General features: G+C 44.4%; 1 protein-coding gene across 1 annotated transcript in view; it reads right to left on the bottom strand.

Moving 5' to 3' along the window:
- Positions 1–18,318, bottom strand: part of syt6a (synaptotagmin VIa) — a 72,472-nt gene that overhangs the window by 43,000 nt on the left and 11,154 nt on the right. The window lies entirely within an intron of this gene.

Below are 18,318 nucleotides of genomic sequence, written 5' to 3' on the forward strand. Positions count from 1 at the left end.
GCATCTTTAGTAAGCTGCAATATTTCCGTTGGTTTAAATGTAAAACATATTGCTATGTAACCTACCTCACACACTGTAGTGGGATGTGAAGGTTACAGCTCAGTCTGCACTAAACCCACTGACACCTGAACATTGTGAACACCTGAGTGTGTGTGTGTGTGTGGACTGTTCCAAAAATAAAGGGGTACTACACCCAAGAGATGATTCTACCAATAAACTCATCAAGACAGTTTTTAATTTTTTAAACATAAGTTTAACTTCTCTGGATGAGTTTTTTGGCTCCAAACAGAAATTAAATTGAGGTAGAGTAATGCTGCCACTAAACGATTTTTTATTTTTTTTGTAAAAGGAAATATATATATATATATAAACTGGGGCACCAGAAGGGCATTTTCCACTATAGAGGCATCCCCTTGAGGGCACATTGTCACATTGACACAAATGACTAGTTGGTAATTCAAACAAACCTTTATATAATTTTGTGCTTTCGTTGTTAGTTATCACAATAACCTATGTTTACTTCAAATCCTATAATAATGTTCAGTTATCTATGCTAAGAAAGATTTTAGCATTTCTAATCAGGCACTTGAATAAATTACCCAAAAAATGATTTTTCAGTCAATGGCATCATTTAGGGGTTGAAGAGAATCAGGAGAACTTTGAGGAATATTAGCTTAAATTTCAAACAACACCAGAATTTATGTGTAATATACAGCATATTTGACTGTAATAAGCAATGCACTCTTACGGTATGAACTAGAGTTTTTATTTTTTTTAAAAGAATGTCTGATATTGGTGTTATTTCGATACTTTACGAGACATATTCCTACAACAGGAAAGGACTAATGGGGTCACAAAGTTCCTGAAATGCTATTTGTGTCTCCTATGTGTTTTCTCTGCTTTAGTGTTTGTATCTGGCTCACTACCAAAGACAGTGAAGCAGGCATTCCACTGAGGAATGCTACTCTAGATTATCCTAATATCAACACCTGCTATAGCAAATTATTCCCTCATGCTGGAAAAACGTTGTAGCAGGCTCAGTTTGGGAACATGAGAAAATGTTACATTGTAGTATTCCAATAGCTAATGCATTATTTCAGGTCTCTGCATAGATCTACATTTAAAACAACCATTTCGGAATAGAAAATTAGACAGAATTACTAAATAATCCTTCGTTAATATGTAAAACACTAATTCATCTTTATTTTTAGAACTTTCATTAAAATACACCCACTTGTGCTTAGCACAAAACACACTAATTGGAATAACAGATGAGTTGGCAGAGTAATGAAATAAACATCAATGGATATTTTAAATATTTTAAATGTTCTGTGTTAATATACTAGTTTTATTCCATATGGGCTCAACAATCAATTTTAACCTTCATGTCCTCTTTAAACAATACAGAATTATTGGTAACACTTTACAATAAGGTTCCATTTGTTAACATTAGATAACAACATCAGTAAACATGAACTAACAATGTGCAATACTTTTACAGCATTTTTTTAAGTAAGGAATAATTGATGACAGACCGTTGAATTATTGAAAGATAATGCACAACCAAGGTGGTAATGCGTTCACGACGCACAGCAGAGTGACAGTTGCATCTCGGGTGTGCATTATTTTTCAATAATTCAATGAGCCGGAGTCAATTATTCCGCTTATACCATAGCTACCACACATTAACATCATTCACATTTTCTGGTTTTCATCCTTAAAACGCTCTTGTGAGTGGAACTACTTTCTTCCACCACAGATTCAGCATCTTGCTCTGATACAGATTAAGGCTTCTTTGCGAAAATGTCACTGAAACAGAGGTGGAGGAGTACCGCGGTGCAAGTTGGCACAAGTCTCAATGTGTGTGTGTGTGTGTGTGTGTGTGTGTGTGTGTAAGTGCGGCGGAGACGAGGGAGCTTTTCAACCGAAATTGAAATAAATGTAGGATATTATAGACAATAACCGATTTACTTTAACCGATGTCTTTGTTTATATGTATGTACGGTGTGTGTATTGGTAAGACAAGAGAAAAAGAGAGAGAAAGAAAGAGATGGAGGCCCAAGGATGTTTTTCAATCGATACTGAAATAAATGTATTATATTACAGACATTGTTTTTCATTCTTATCCGATGTACTTAACCAGTGTCTTTGTTTTAATTGGTTATTTTGTTGTGGTAGCCTGTATGGCTCTTTGAAATAACTGAAGTAATTTGGCGAAGTAATATGGAACCGTTATGTGGTAAAGACCTGGAACTACTTCATAGCCGTGCGTTTACTTGAAAAATAATTGCACACCTTAGAATGTCCATCAACCAATCAGAATCAAGCATTCAGCAGACCCGTAGTATAATCTTAGTATAACTTAATATAATTTGTTAACATTAGTTAATGCACAATTTCATAACATGAAATAATAATGAACAAATGTATTTAATTAACTTACATTAAAAAGATTGTTAAATGCTGTAAGAATATATAATGCTTATATACCGGTAATGCTTACAATGCAAATGAATAGGTGAAGCTCCACAAGTCAGCGTTTAAGAAATCCATAAGACTTCAGTGGTTTAATCCATATCTTCAGAAGAGATATGATAGGTGTGGGTGAGAAACAGATAAGTTTCAAATTCTTCTTGTATTTTTGGCAATTCATATTCTTCATGCATACCACCACCTTCTGGGCCAGGAGAAGAATTTCAAGCCAAAAAGGACTTACATTTTGATCTGTATTGTATATGAGAGTGAGTAAATGAATTTTTCATTTTTGGTTAAATTATCCCTTTAATGACTGGAAACTTATTGTAAAGTGTTACCGAATCGTATGTGACATGTGGCAACTGGTTGAGGTCTTGTCTGAGTTTGTTATGCTTATTTTTAGCTGAGCAGCTTCAGGTGTGCCAATTAAATGTGTGGGCTGGCAATAAAAGAATTGGTGTCTATCCTCTCTGCCCACTGCAACATTTACAATCCCCCTAATGACCGACCCCATCACATAGCTTCCTACAGGTATATCACATATCCTGGACTTTAATTGGTTCTATCAAGATTGATATATTTACCTATTGTATAGATCTCTCATTGAGAGCAAGAACACACCCCAAAATATAAAGTAGGGAAATCATGAAGGCTGATTCCATCATACAGTATAGACACTGGGATTGGGAGCGGTATCCGAGTGTGAGAAAATTTATGTGACATGGCTAGGGTGATAAAGTTTTGTAGGGTTTGGCTCTCACATCCCCTGCTAGTTCATGACTGCTTTCACTTAAACAGATATCACAATAAATTCAATAGATCTATAGATTTCAGTGCTGTAAAAGTAGATTAGGCTCATGTAATATTTCACCTCTTTTTACTATACCTTGGATTAAAATGTTAAGCCCTGTCTGTCTGTGGGAGAAAATGCCTGTTATGTATGACATTCTCCAGACACTCTGCTAAAATCAGTCATACGTCTGCCAGCTTGAACTTATGGCACTAAAAAATTGCAATTTTAAAAAGGTAGGGAACATGGGTGCTTTCATCTTGCATTTGATTGTATCCAAGAGGAAGAGAATGTGAACCTAATTAAAAAACCCAAGCAGCTGTGATTTGACATTCATTTTGTGTCAGACAGGGATCTTGACTGAAATTGGTATTTAATATAGTGTGAATACAAATCTAAAAGGAAAGATAAATATTTTGCTTGTAAATTGCTGAACTCATAACCTCATTGCTTGAAGGGATAGTTCACCCAAAACATAAAATTCTCTCAAGATTTACTCACCATTCTAGCATCCCAGATGTGAATGGCTTTTTTTCTTCTACAGAACAGAAATTAAGACTTCTTGAAGAATATTTCAGCTCTGTAGGTCCATTAAAGAGCGAATGGATGCCAACATTTTTAAGCTCCAAAAGCCACATAAAGTTGGCATAAAAGTAATCCATTTGACTCCAGTGGTTAAATCCATATCTTCAGACATGATATGAGAGGTGTGGGTGAGAAACAGAACAATTTCTAAGTAATTTTATCAAACTTTATCCTCCTTGCCCAGTAGGGGTCGATATGAATGAAGACTGTGAATCAACAACAGAAGAAGAAGAATGGGAAAGTAAATGGAGAATGAATGAGAAGGGAGGAGAATTTATAGTAAACAAAATACTTAAATATTGATCTCTTTTTCACCCACACCTATCATACCACTTCAGAAGATATGGATTTAACCACCAAAGTACCCATTCACTTACGTTGTATGGACATTCAGAGCTGAAATATTCTTTAAAAAATCTTCATTTGTGTTCAGCAGATTAAAGAAAGTCATACAAATCTTTGATGGCATGAGGGTGAGTAAATGAGAGAATTAAATTTTTTGGGTGTACTAACCATTTAAAGACCCCATGCAACCACTTTTCAACATTTAACGTTTTTATGTTTGCATTACATAACCAACTACATTTACAAACTCGCTTGACTGCATCCACACTGAGCAGTTGCTCAGTAGTAGAGTACAGCATTGCACTTGCAAAGCAAAAGTCTGGGGTACAAGTCCTAGGGCAGGGGTCGGCAACCATTTTGACATTGCCATTTTTTATTTTCCTGGTCAATGGCTGTACCTGTTCAGCCTCCCATTAAGCTCATGAAAAAACACTGTGTGATCATGAAGAGGGATTACATCAAGATGTAGATTGGAAAGCAGGTGTGGAATTTCATATGAATAAAATAGTCTACTCCTCCCTCGCCGTTGCTGGCTAGCCAGTGATTATCCCTCCATTGGCATGCGTGCCATAGTGTTTTCCATACAATGACGTGACTCACTGCTTAATAACTGCAGCATGATGCATCGTTAGAGAAATTAGTCACAACCGTTTCCCAAAACCCTTGTAACTATGTCGCACATCCATCGTTCGAACCACGTTGGCTCAACAATATAGAGCTGTCGTTAATGACATTATGCAGTGTGTGGAGTGATAGGGATGGGTTTCCCACTACATCAGACTTCGGTGTTCCCCTGATGCACTTGAAAACATACTTAAGAGTGTGCACGTGCGCACTCTTCAAAAATATATAAATTCTACTAATGCATTAACATAAACACATTAAAGCTGCATTCTCCGACTGAAACCATGTGTGATAAAGCGCTTTCTCTCAACAACCTTTAAACCCTTGAAAGGCTGCATTTACTTTTACGTGATGCTTCAGAATGCCACTTTCTGCAAAACTCTGGAATAAGTTGTTTTCTTAAATGCATGTAAACATGGTCAAAGTGTTGACAGAATGAAAGATACATATGGAATGAATTATGTAGAAGCCTCAGCGAAGTCAAATGTTGTCCACACAGCAAACTAACAAGCAGGGTTGGGAGAGTTACTTTTGAAATGTATTCCACTACAGACTACAGAATACATGCTGTAAAATGTCATTTGTAACACATTTCATTAGATTTCTCAAGGTCATTAACGTATTCTAAATACTTTAGATTACTTTTTCAGCACTGGTCGATTTAATACACATGTTAAAAATACATTCTCTGAAAAAACGAAATATTTTATGCAGTGTTGTTTCTAAAACAAGATAAATCAAACTGATCTTGTTCTAAGAATTTTCAGATATGTTTACTATAAATTTTTTTTAACAATTATTATTAAGAACAGTGGTGGACGAAGTACACATACCATGTACTTGAGTTAAAGTAAAGATACTCAAGGTAAAATATTACTCAAGTAAAAGTAGAAGTGCTGCCTTTAAACATTCACTTGAGTAAAAGTACAAAAGTATTTGCCTTCAAATGTACTTAAGTATCCAAGTACTATGATTTTTTATGGCCATAATGTCCTATTATAATTTGTCACAAGACTCTTGCTTAACTCAGTCTACATGAAGACTAATGTCACTCTTGGCACACCAATCTATTAATAAAATGACATTAATTAGTCAGATGTATATATACATTTGAATTGAATACATTTTTTGTGTGTTTAATTTTGGAGGGAAGGGGACTGTTCCCGTAAGGTATAATACGTTTACAGTATTTACTGTATATATTTTTCTCGAGTGTCTATGGTCATAATTATTAACATCCTAATGTTATGATACATTCACATAAACCTGCACAACGCCATTAAATAAATATATATATATATATATATATATATATATATATATATATATATATATATATATACACACACGCTACATGCACACACATACATAGAATACATAGAATATATATATATATATATATATATATATATATATATATATATATTCTATGTTATGGGAGCAGCCAATTTCCTCCAAAATTAAACACAAAAACGTATTAATGCAGTGTTTCTGCTACTCCCCAGAAAAAAATGCTATTATATGCAAGTCATTTTAGTGTCAACATAATAAGCAATGTACATTATGCGTCAATATTTACCGATAATTGCTGCAATAATAGCTGCTGCTCTCTGCCCCACTTAAAATCATTGGCAACGCAATTTGTTTGGAACTATTGAGAGCTACACGAATCACGTGACACGCGCGGCGCGAGATCACTGTCGCGAACCGTCTATTTTCGCAACTCTCATATTTAACAGCTCTGGGGTGCGTTTCCGCATACAACGACGTAACTTGCTGCTCCACTACCGTGAGTACGATGCACAGCTGAAGAAATCAACTTGCTAGTCACGACTGTTTCCCGAAACCGTATTGTCGCAAATTGGTTGTTCAACCACGTTGGTTAATGATGTCACACATGTGGTGGAGTAAAAACTACTTTTAATGAATCTGTTTGCGATCGAATTAATGCTAGATGTTTTGCTATAAATTACGGACATGTCATCTGAGGACTATCTCATATTTTTCTCAGTTATTTGCTTTATTTCCAGATTCAATCATAGGCTCGTTCTTACGCACTAGAGCACGTTCACACATGCGCACTCTTCAAAAACGGTGCTTTAAATCTATTGACAAACTAAAAGACATAAAGGACATTTGTATGTCTTCTAAATAAAAGATACTGATTGTACTGAATGTCATCTTGCTTATTTGGCTCAAGATAATAATTTATTAAGCCCACATGTTATAATAACAAGAAACTCTGCTTCTAACCACAGGTCGAGAGCTGTCGGTCCAACCACACAACTCTGCGATGCTGTTTGCGAATGTTCATTGGAACGATGGTTTCGGGAAACACCGACTCGTTGAACTATGATGATAACGACGGAACTTGCGACCACAGTTGGCTAACGATGCTTTTGGGAAACGCAACCCTGGTTCGCGCTTAGTAGATGCCGCCAAGGCAAGTTCAAACGCGCTGTACTGTGATTGGTGGCTCGTTTGACCAGTTACGTTTTTATCCACTCATAAATAAAAAGAAACGACTGATTTTGAAAATGTAGTAGAGTAAAAAGTAAGATATTTGACTTTGAAATGTAGTGGAGTTAAAGTAAAAGTCTCCCCAAATTTAAATACTTCAGTAAAGTACAGATACGCAAAAAAGCTACTTAAGTACAGTAACGATTTATATTTACTCGTATCGTATTGAGCATCAACCGGACCGAACTCCAGGCAAGTGTTGCTGACAGAGAATGTTTGCAGGTCCCCAACCCTCTTGATGGAAGTGAGCACGATCAGGAGGGTCGTCTTCAAGGATAGTGCTTTGAGCTCGACTGACTCAAGCGGCTCGAAGGGGGGTCTCTGAAGGCCTGAGAGGACCACTGAGAGATCCCAGGAGGGGAACAGGCTTGGCCAGGAAGCTTTTAACCTCCGGGCGCCTCTAAGGAACCTGATAATCAATTTGTGCTCACCTAGGGACTTGCCGTCTACTGTGTCGTGGTGGGCTGTGATAGCAGCGACATACACCTTCAAGGTGGAGGGGGACAGCCTCCCCTCCAGCCTCTCCTGCAGGAATGAAAGCACTGACTGAACTGTGCATCTCTGCGTGTCTTTAGATCTGGAAGAACACCAATTTGCAAACAGACGCCACTTGAGGGTGTAAAGTTGCCTAGTAGAGGGAGCTCTGGCTTGGTTGATCGTGTCTACAACTGCAGGTGAAAGAAGGTCCTTCCTCAGGGGAATTTGCCAAGGAGGTGCTGTCACGAGGAGCATGAGATCCGAGAACCAGGTCTGGGTGGGCCAATAAGGAGCCACCAAGGTGACCTGTTCCTTGTCCTCCCTGACCTTGCACAGCACCAGTGCAAGAACACTCACTGAGGGAAATGCGTACTTGCGTAGCCCCTGGGGCCAGCTGTGTGCCAGCACATCTGTGCCGAGAAGGGCCTCCGTTAGGGAGTACCAGAGTGGGCAGTGGGAGTTGTCTTGGGAGGCAAAGAGTTCTAACTGTCGTGTTGCGGTCGCCAGGGATGTGAGTGGCGAGCAGCAATCTGAGTCACGGCTGATTCCAAAGAAGGAGATTGCGGGCGAGTTGTGACATGTGACTGGAGCGTACGCTGCCTTGGCGATTCAGGCCTGTGCTGTGACACGATGCGGCATGATGTGTGAGATGGCCTCCGTCTGTTTCCTCACCGCCGAAAAATGCTGGGTGAAGTTGTCGATGGTGTCGCCGAAGACACCGAACTGGGAGATGGGGGCGTTCAGAAAGCGGGCTTTGTCAACGTCGCGCATCTCGACCAAGTTCAGCCACAGGTGGCGTTCCTGGACCAGAAGGGTGGCCATCACCTGCCCGTGTGCTTGCGCTGTGACCTTCGTAGCTCTGAGAGCGAGGTCGGTGGCAGAGCGCAGTTCCTGCAGCACGTCGGGATCAGGACTACCCTGGTGCAGTTCTTTGAGTGCCCTGGCTTGGTGTACCTGCAGGACAGCCATGGCATGCAAGGAGAAGGTGGCCTGTCCAGTGGACGGAAGCAAACGAGCGTGCTGGGGGGCGGGTGGTTCGTGGGGCTGCGCCTGGCGAAACCGAGCCCACTGCCATCCCCAAATCGCCTCCATCGCCAGCTGGGTCGTCCTCAATCCTGTGGAAAGGAGGAGAAATGCAGGGGGCGGCTGGAGAGGCGTTCATTTTGAGAAACCCGATGCCGGTGTGTTTGTGAGGGTCGCTTTGGGCTGTTGGCTCTCAGGTGTCCCGCTTGACAGCAGTACATGCAGAGGTGATTGGAGATGCGGTGATCCCGCTCTTCTTGAGAGAGATGTGTTCGGCCGACTTGCATGGGTTCCGAATCCTCATTGTGTTGATACACCGGGCTGGGGGGCTTGGACCACTGAGCTGGTCATCTGGAGCGAATGAGGTTATCGATGCGAATGGCCAGGGTGATGAATTGGTCGAGTGAGATGCCCTCGTCACGACAGGCCAGCTCGGATTGAACCTCTACATTCAGACCCTGACGGAAGAGGAGTTTGAGGGTATCTTCTACCCAGTCCGCCGCTGTCTGGTTTCCTTGACGGCGTGTGAGCAACTGTTCCCCTTACCACTTTCAGGATGGTCGAACACCTCAGACAGACGTTGCATGCAGGCAAATTTAGAAGGCATACCGTCAAACTTCTCGGGTAATGCTAGATGATGACCGGCGACTGCGCCATGGTGAGACAGAGCGGTGGCCATCTGGCTGGTTTGAGGCGTTGCTGGCATGGGCTGAGGTGTATGGATCTCATTACATCCTCCATCATCGAAGTGAGTCGACCAAGAGCGGAGAGCTCTTCAGACTCCCGTGAAATGACAGCTGGATCGGTAAGTGGCGAAGTCTTCTGTAATGTAGATTCAGGCTGGTTGGGATCCATATGCGGTTTTATTAAAGAGAGCAGACTCAGGTTGGTACAGGCAAGGTTCAAGAGACAAGCAAACAGGGATATCACAGGTAGGCAGTAGTCAGACAGGCAGAAGATCAGGGCAGACAGCAGACGGCAAATAACAAGAGACAGGCGCCTTCACCGGCGTCCGTGACCGCTAAAGACTGAAAATTTTAAATGTTTATCTGTTAAATGTTAATTTTGTCAACTTTTAGGATTACAAAATTAACTTCAATATATACAGTAGATAACTTAAATAGACATGTCTAATAAACATGGACAGAAATCCACAAAACTCTCATCTTGATTTCATCTAGTCTTTCATGGGGTGTAGACCACCATTTTTTTATTTAACTCAAAAAGAGGAGAATGTATACACTGTGAAACTCGTTTAATTAAAGACAGGACAAATCCTTTTTGTCGCAATGATCTGCTTGTTACAGTTTCATTTGTTGTTGAGGCAGTTGAGGAAACTAGAGTGTCAATAGAAGGTAACATCAGAGCTTATCTCAAGCTTTCCTGTCAAAACTGTCTATGTGCATTCCTCACATCAAACAACCCTCAGGCCTCCTCTGGATAAGGGCTCATTTGAAGGTCAGAAAGAGAGCCGTTCCGAATTTGAACCTTTGCACATTAAAATGACATTAAAGCTTTTCCAAATGGCTGACAAATCAGTTTTAGAGGTGACCAGGGGCTTGGTTCCTTCTGGCCTTTGGCCTGTGACATGAAATAAACATCTTGTCAGCACAAGAGAATCATGCATCACTCCACTGATCCGTGACTTGACAGTGGCATGACAGTGTGAGTCCTGGTGCTGTTGGGCAAAACATCATAGCACATTAGGCCTGACAAGAAGTGAGTGGAGAGTCTATTTTGCCCATATTCACCGCAAGCACTACATAAGGAAAATAAATGATGTGCAGCAACAGTCTCATCAAGATTAAATTCAGGTTTAAGTGCAAGCACTATTTCCACCATACTCTTTTACCTTGAGTCATTAATGACTGATTTGCTGATATTGATCAACTGTGAAGTGTTTATTGGGCACAGGATTTTTCCACATGGAAGATAGTGTTAAAGAACTCTTCTGAAGCATTCTGGTTCGATGTGTGTCCTCGTTGTTGCTCATGAGAGAGATACAAATTAAAATAACATGAGGAATTAATAGTGCATGAGTAAATGATTGACCTGCACAATACACTTCAGTACATACAGGGATGCACACTACAGTTAACACCAGAGTTTTTTTTTCTGTATAAACATCTTTATTTAACCTAAGTCTGAGACCACTTGTGAAAATGCTTCTATTTTGCATATTCACATTTAAAATTTGTGAAACTTTTAGAATTTCTATGTGAACCTTTTACTTTCATGACAGCACACATTCATGCTGGCATAGATGCTACACGTTTGTGTCTGTGCAAAAGCTGATGCTTGGTGTTCTGTAGCATGATTTTAGAATGTTCCAAAGAGCATTTTATGTGCTTTAATGGAAGCAAGGAAATCTGACGTTTTATACAAAGGAGTTAACATGGTCAGTGTAACAAATTTGCTTATTTGATTAGAGACCATTATATTTCTCATTAATTTTATTCCATAATGATTCTTTGTTTTAAAATGTAAAACATTCTATTTAGTTGATTCTATTCCTTCTCTTTATAAACCAATCTATTCAAAATCTAAAGCCCTCTATATATTAAATTAGGTTTTGAATCCCAGATTTTCAATGTGGTCTCAGACTTTTGAATCCCTACTGTGTATGTTTGTGAAACATAATAATATTTACATCCATTGATGTTAAACAGTATCCCTATTCTCACAGAAGCACCCAAGAAAGCGGTTAGAATATGTATCTGCCTCTCGTTACATTTTACTAGATTGAATAATGTTATTTTCAATCATTTTCCACTCATGAGTGAAGATGTGCTCTCATCCAGAGTCATCACAGTGACAGCCCTGCAGAAGAGCTCTACTATGTTTTACAGTCATAAGACAGATTGCTCCTTTAACAGATCTCCAGGGAGCATACGCACTCTGAGCACATCTCACACCTCACCAATTGCATTTGCCCCCTGCCAGTACAGACATTACAATCTTCAAATCTCATAGCTTTTCACTAGATTCACACATCCAGCTGTTGCATGGGGACTCTTTACAGTTTTGACATTTTGATTTGTGAAGTCTTAAAGGATCCTGCAGGGCCAGAGCCATAGGGCAAACACCACTCCAAACACTTCATGTGTAATATGTTAAGTGCATAATGTCAAAATTGTTTCTCCTATCACATCTTTTTTGTAATGTTCAGGGACAATTATAAGCCAACAGTAAAAGACAACTATAATCTAAAAGCCATTAGTAGATAGATTTCCCGGAAAAACAAAATGTAAACACTAGGTGGCTGTCCAACCGGACACAGCAACATAGGCTCAACCAATGGTGTAGGTTGGTCAGATTTGCCAACCAATGGAACCATTTAAATTATTATTATTATTATTTTTAATTTTGTTAAGTTTGTGACAAATAAATTACACACTACACCTTTAAGACCTGTTCATAACTCAACAACATGATAAAACAAGTTGAAAAAAAAAATTCACAACAAAACTATGATTCCCCTTCTGTCGCTCTCTCCACGTTGTGTCGGAGAAGCGACACTAGGGGTCTCTCTTGAGCGCCGATATTCACCTCTGATCTATTGAAAAGGGCCAATGGGAGTTGGCCGCCCACAGCCGCGCCCCCTTCCTTCCCGGACGTGCACGACGAGCTGAGCGAGCCAAGCTTCCTCGCTCCTCCGCTCTCACTACCCTCGGCGGTAGAACGGTCCCAGACCGCTCCCCCCCTGCATGCCATGGCCCCTCCCTGCAAGTCCACCGGGCCAAGGCACTTCAAGATTTGCACTTGGGTAGTCCTGTTGTTGACGTGCTGCAGGAACTGCACTCGGACAGGCGATGTCCACCCTCGTGGTCCAGAAACATAACAAATGGACTGGATCTGGTCGTAGTACAGGAGGTAGACAAAACTCTCCAGTCTCCCAGCTCCATTCGGCGATAGCACCTGACGACTCCACCCAGCAGTCCTCAGTGGTGAAGAAACAGACGGAGGCCAGGTCACACGTCCTGCCCCGCCGCAAACCTGCCGCCAGGGGCCATGCCCTGTCTGCTCACCGAGGGCGCCCTCCTGCGGCTTTCAAGGAAGAAAGGAAGTGGTGCTCCACCAATCCAACGAGAGCGGGCCTAGCTCTCAGCCCCGCGTTGAGCTCCCCTCAGAAAGAGGACGCCCCCTCGTCTCATGGACCCCCTCGAGGACCCGGAAGGCTCCCAGACGACTCGACCCAGAGACCGAGACGTTAGCTCCGGAGGTGGTAAGACCTCTCCGTTCCCCGGTGGAGGGCCGGGAGGAGAATCCTTTGTTTTTACATTTTCCACATTCTCAATAATAGTTATTTCCTTTGCCTCTGGGTCACCTGGCCCGCAAATGCCGTTCTCACGGCAATCTGCTTTCAGATTACGACAGTCCCGGTACACCGGACGCGGCGATCCCGCCTTCCGCCTGCCCATGACTGTCCCCCGGCCGGCCGGTTCAGACGAGTCCAGAGGACGCCAGCATCAGACCTCCTCCTCAGTCACGAACCCGCCCCCTGCCGGGTGCGCGGAGCAAGGTAAGTGCTTTGAGTCTATTCTCAGCACCTCAGCCTCAGGCCGCAACGGCCGCCCGACGCTGCATTACCTGTTCCGCCCGCTGCGAGGCCCCGCCGGTACGCCCAAAATACTCGCCCCTTTGGTGCCCCTAGCGTAGAGCTGGGAAGCGTGGCTTTCACTTCCCAACGTATCACGCTGGCTGCTCCGACCATTCGACTCCGTTACGCTAATTTAGTTTGCCCGCTCCCGCCCCTTCAGGGGCGTCTCGCGAAATCACGACCCTCTTAGCCAAGGGCGCGGTAGAGCCCGTCCCTCCAACCGAAATGAGGAAGGGTTTCTACAGCCCTTACTTCATTGTACCCAAGAAAGGCGGCGGCTTACTGACCAATCCTGGACTTGCGAAGTTTTCAATCGGGCCTTGTTAAAACTCCCGCTCAAAATGCTCACGCAGAGAAATATTCTGGCTGGCGTTCAGCATCTAGATTGGTTCGCAGCAGTAGACCTGAAGGACGCGTACTTCCACATCTCAATTCTGCCACGACACCGACCCTTCTTACAGTTTGCGTTCGACGGCCAGGCGTTCCAGTACATAGTCCTCCCCTTCGGCCTGTCTCTGTCCCCTCACGTCTTTACGAAAGTCGCAGAGGCGGCCCTTGCCCCGCTACGAGTAGCCGGCATCTGCATTTCTCAACTACCTCGACGACTGGCTCATCCTAGCACACTCTCGAGAGTTACTATGCACACACAGAGACCAGGTGCTCCGCACCTCAGCCGCTTGGGGCTTCAGGTCAACTGGGAAAAGAGCAAGCTCACTCCGGTTCAGAGCATCTCTTTCTCGGGTTGGAGTTAGACTCAGTCTCAATGACAGCACGCCTCACGAGCGAGCATGCTCAGTCGGTGCTGGACTGCCTCGCTTCCTTCAAGCCAGGCACAGTGGTCCCTCTAAAACTTTTCCAGAGGCTCCTGGGGCATATGGCGTCCTCAGCGTGGTCGCCGCTGGGGTTGATGCATGTGAGACCACTCCAGCACTGGCTCCAGACTCGAGTCCCGAGACAAGCATGGCACCACGGCACGCATCGGGTAAGGATCACCCCCGCCTGCCTCAAAACATTCCGACCCTGGACAGACCTCTGCTTTCTACGGGCAGGAGTGCCCCTGCAGCAGGTGTCCCGACGCGTCCTGGTCACAACCGACGCCTCCCGGTCCGGGTGGGGTGCCGTGTGTCGTTGGAAAGGGGCCCCGCTGCATTGGCACATCAATTGCCTGGAGTTGTTGACCGTCCTTCTTTCTCTCAGGAAGTTCCTCCCATTAGTTCGGGACAAACATGTCCTCGTGAGATCGGACAGCTCCACAGTGGGGGCGTACATAAATCGCCAAGGCGGCGTACGCCCCACCACATGTCACAACTCGCCCGCTGTCTCCTCCTATGGAGCCAGCAGCGACTCAAGTCGCTGCGCGCCACTCACATCCCCGGCAAGTTCAATGTCGTAGCGGACGCGCTATCACGACAACGCCTGCCTGGCGGGGAGTGGAGGCTTCACCCTCAGTCGGTCCAGCTGATTTGGGAACGGTTCGGCAAGGCCCAGGTAGACCTGTTTGCCTCCCAGGAAACCTCCCACTGCCCGCTCTGGTACGCCCTAACAGAGGCTCCCCTCAGGACAGACGTGCTGGCACACAGCTGGCCCTCGGGGCTGCGCAAGTACGCATTTCCCCCAGTGAGCCTTCTTGCACCGGTGCTGTGCAAGGTCAGGGAGGACGAGGAGCAAGTCACGTTAGTGGCCCCCTACTGGCCCACTCAGACTTGGTTCTCGGAACGCAGGCTTCTCGCCACAGCTCCTCCCTGGCGAATTCCCCTGAGAAAGGACCTCCTCTCTCAGGGACGGGGCACGCTCTGGCACCCATGCCCAGACCTCTGGAACCTCCACGTCTGGTCCCTGGACGGGACGCGGAAGAGCTAGCCAGCTTACCGGCGACCGTTGTGAATACAATCAACCAAGCCAGAGCCCCTTCTACCAGGCACCACGTCTGTGATCCTAAGACCGCGACGGGGCTATGTGCCCAAGGTTCCTACCACACCATTCCGAGATCAGGTAGTGAACCTGCAAGCGCTGCCCCGGGAGAAGGCAGACCCAGCCCTTTCGTTGCTGTGTCCAGTGCGCGCCCTGCGCATTTACCTGGACCGCACACAGAGCACCAGACGCTCTGAGCAGCTCTTTGTCTGCTTTGGGGGACGGCAGAAAGGGAATGCCGTCTCCAAACAGAGGCTCGCCCACTGGGTTGTCGACGCCATCACACTGGCTTATCACACCCAGGCCGTGCCCCTACGCTTGCGGGTCCGAGCTCACTCAACAAGGGGTGTTAGCGCCCTCGTGGGCACTGGCAAGGGCACCTCCCTAGCAGACATCTGTAGAGCCGCTGGTTGGGCAACACCCAACACCTTCGCGAGGTTTTACAACCTCCGCTGAGTCGGTTAGCGCCTTGTGTTTTCTCAGGTCCGAGCCCGTGAGAACTCGGTAACACGTAGACCGACCGGCCGGGTGGATCGCTATGCTCAGCCCTTTTCCTGACGCCAAGGTAAAGTAGTGCGCCTTCTTCCCAGGGCCTCCACTCCGAAGTTGGGACCCTGGTCTATTCCTCCCCAGCCCTCCGGGTCCAGCGGTTCAGCGGAGGAACTCGCCGACCCAAGCCACTGTGGGTACCCTGATGGCCACCCTGTACTGGTATAGGGGCTCCACAGGTAAAATAAGAAGGCCTCCGGCTCGACTCCCCTGTGTGTAATTCCACGGTTCTGTCCCCTTACGAAGGACTCCGTGTCTCCCTTAGGCAGTTACAGCTGCCCGGTCGCCGTGCTGTAGCAACTCCCCTTTCGAGGCTGGATCTACCACCGCACCATACTTTCCACACGAGCCCTAAGACGGCCATGTGACGGGTCTACCACTTTTCCTCCCCAAGAAAAAGGGCAGGTGTGGTCTCCGCGAGGGTCTGGGTAAGACCCCTTCCCTATATGCGTGTAAGGGCCCCGGCCGTGATTGCTCTATGCAGAAACATAGAGAGAAAGAGGCCCAGCCAGGCTGGCCCGCTCCCATGTTGGCAACCATCGCCTTGTTCCTCCCAGGGTAACTAGAAGGATTCCGATGTTCTTATGGGGCATTGGGGAAGGGTACGTGCAGCCAGGTACAGATGATGCGCGGCACTGGATGAAATCCCTGCCCGCCTCTGTATCGGCGGTTCACGTACACGGTTCAGCGCATGGCAAGATTGGAATGGGTCCCCTAGTGTCGCTTCTCCGACACAACGTGGAGAGAGCGACAGAAGGGGAACGTTTGGTTACATATGTAACCTCCGTTCCCCGAGGGAGGGAATGACACGTTGTGTCTTTCCTCCGCCATGTCGCTGAACCGAGCCACTCTTGTGGCCGGACCATTTCCGGCTCCTCAGAAAAATCCTGAATGAACTCCCGTATTTGCCCCGCTTAAATACCCGTATGTCCGGAGGCGGGGTATGCAAATACTGACTGCCAACTCCCATTGGCCCTTTTCAATAGATCAGAGGTGAATATCGGCGCTCAAGAGAGACCCCTAGTGTCGCTTCTCCGACACAACGTGTCGTTCCCTCCCTTGGGGAACGGAGGTTACATACGTAACCAAACGATATTCATCATTCTGTGAATTGTCAGTAACAATTTTGAAAGGTTGAACTTGCCTCTGAATAAAAATTGACAGATCATAGCATAGTTGCAGTATGCTGTACAGCAGTTGTATTGTTTTCTTTTTGTTATGTATATAATTTGTGCAGAAAATACTTGGCGTGAAAATGCCTGGGATGAAAAAGAGGACAGAAAGAGCGAAAAAATGAGGAACAGAGTGAAAAAGATGCAGAAAACAATTTTAGACTGATCAACCCCCATCATGTCAGTGACTGCGTTAATCAGCACGTGATCTGCCCTGTAAGGCCACTTATTATCTGCACCCACTGCAGATCTGATAAGATGGACCGCAAGTGACGAAACATGTGGGTAAGTGTCACCACAGACATGCACAGCATCACAACACACTCAATAGAGCCATGATGTGCAGATCCGAACTATACTACCATCAGCACCGAAAACACTTTCTCCTCCATGCATAATGCAACACTATTGATTTATGTTAGTGCTGTATATTTTGGAGGTGATAGAGGCAAAGTTTGTTACTCTGACTGTACTGTTGTGCTGCTGGGGGGAGACGGCCTCTCTCTATGTAACAAGGGTGTGACAGTGTTGGTAAGAGCCAACACTGTGCTTCACATATGGCGTAACATATTTATGGGGTGTTTCCAGCAGGGTGAGAGATTGAGAATGTAGAGTTGGGGTACTTGAGTTTGGACTCGTCAAATTTGAATGGACTTGGACTGGGATGCATTTTTATTCTGAATTGACTTTGACTCAAGCCTTTTACTTATACATGTCTTTTTTAAGCCTACATTTCTGACTCTTTTGAATGAAAATTCAGTGAAATATATTATTCTCCATGTTTTTGCAGTTAAGAAGAGCTCAATGGAAATTTCTTTGATTGGTATTTAAAGATTTCAGACTGATTGCAGACCAAGATGCCACTCAAGCAAATATCAATTATTATAATTTTTTATCTTCTGTGGCAACAGCTGCGAGACGCACACGGACGCATCAAGGATTTATGTACTTGAGCAACATGCAGAACTGCCCTGCTTTGTGTGGTTTTCCGCAAATTAACTAGAAAATCATGTTCGTGATGACATGGCCATAATATTATCAGTGGGCTTTTCCAGTGTTTTAGGATGTAGCATTTGCAGTAAAATCGTGAGATGTATTCCCAAATCAGTCGGTAGATAGAGAAATTAGATTCAGAAAGAAATCTCAGTATAGACTATTATTTTTTTAGATAGGAACATTTTAAATAAAACTAAATTGAATTGAAAATACCAATTGAAAATTAAGTAGAAATACAAACTAAATAAAAA

This window comes from Xyrauchen texanus, chromosome 35, assembly GCF_025860055.1.
Source record: "Xyrauchen texanus isolate HMW12.3.18 chromosome 35, RBS_HiC_50CHRs, whole genome shotgun sequence".
NCBI lineage: Eukaryota > Metazoa > Chordata > Actinopteri > Cypriniformes > Catostomidae > Xyrauchen > Xyrauchen texanus.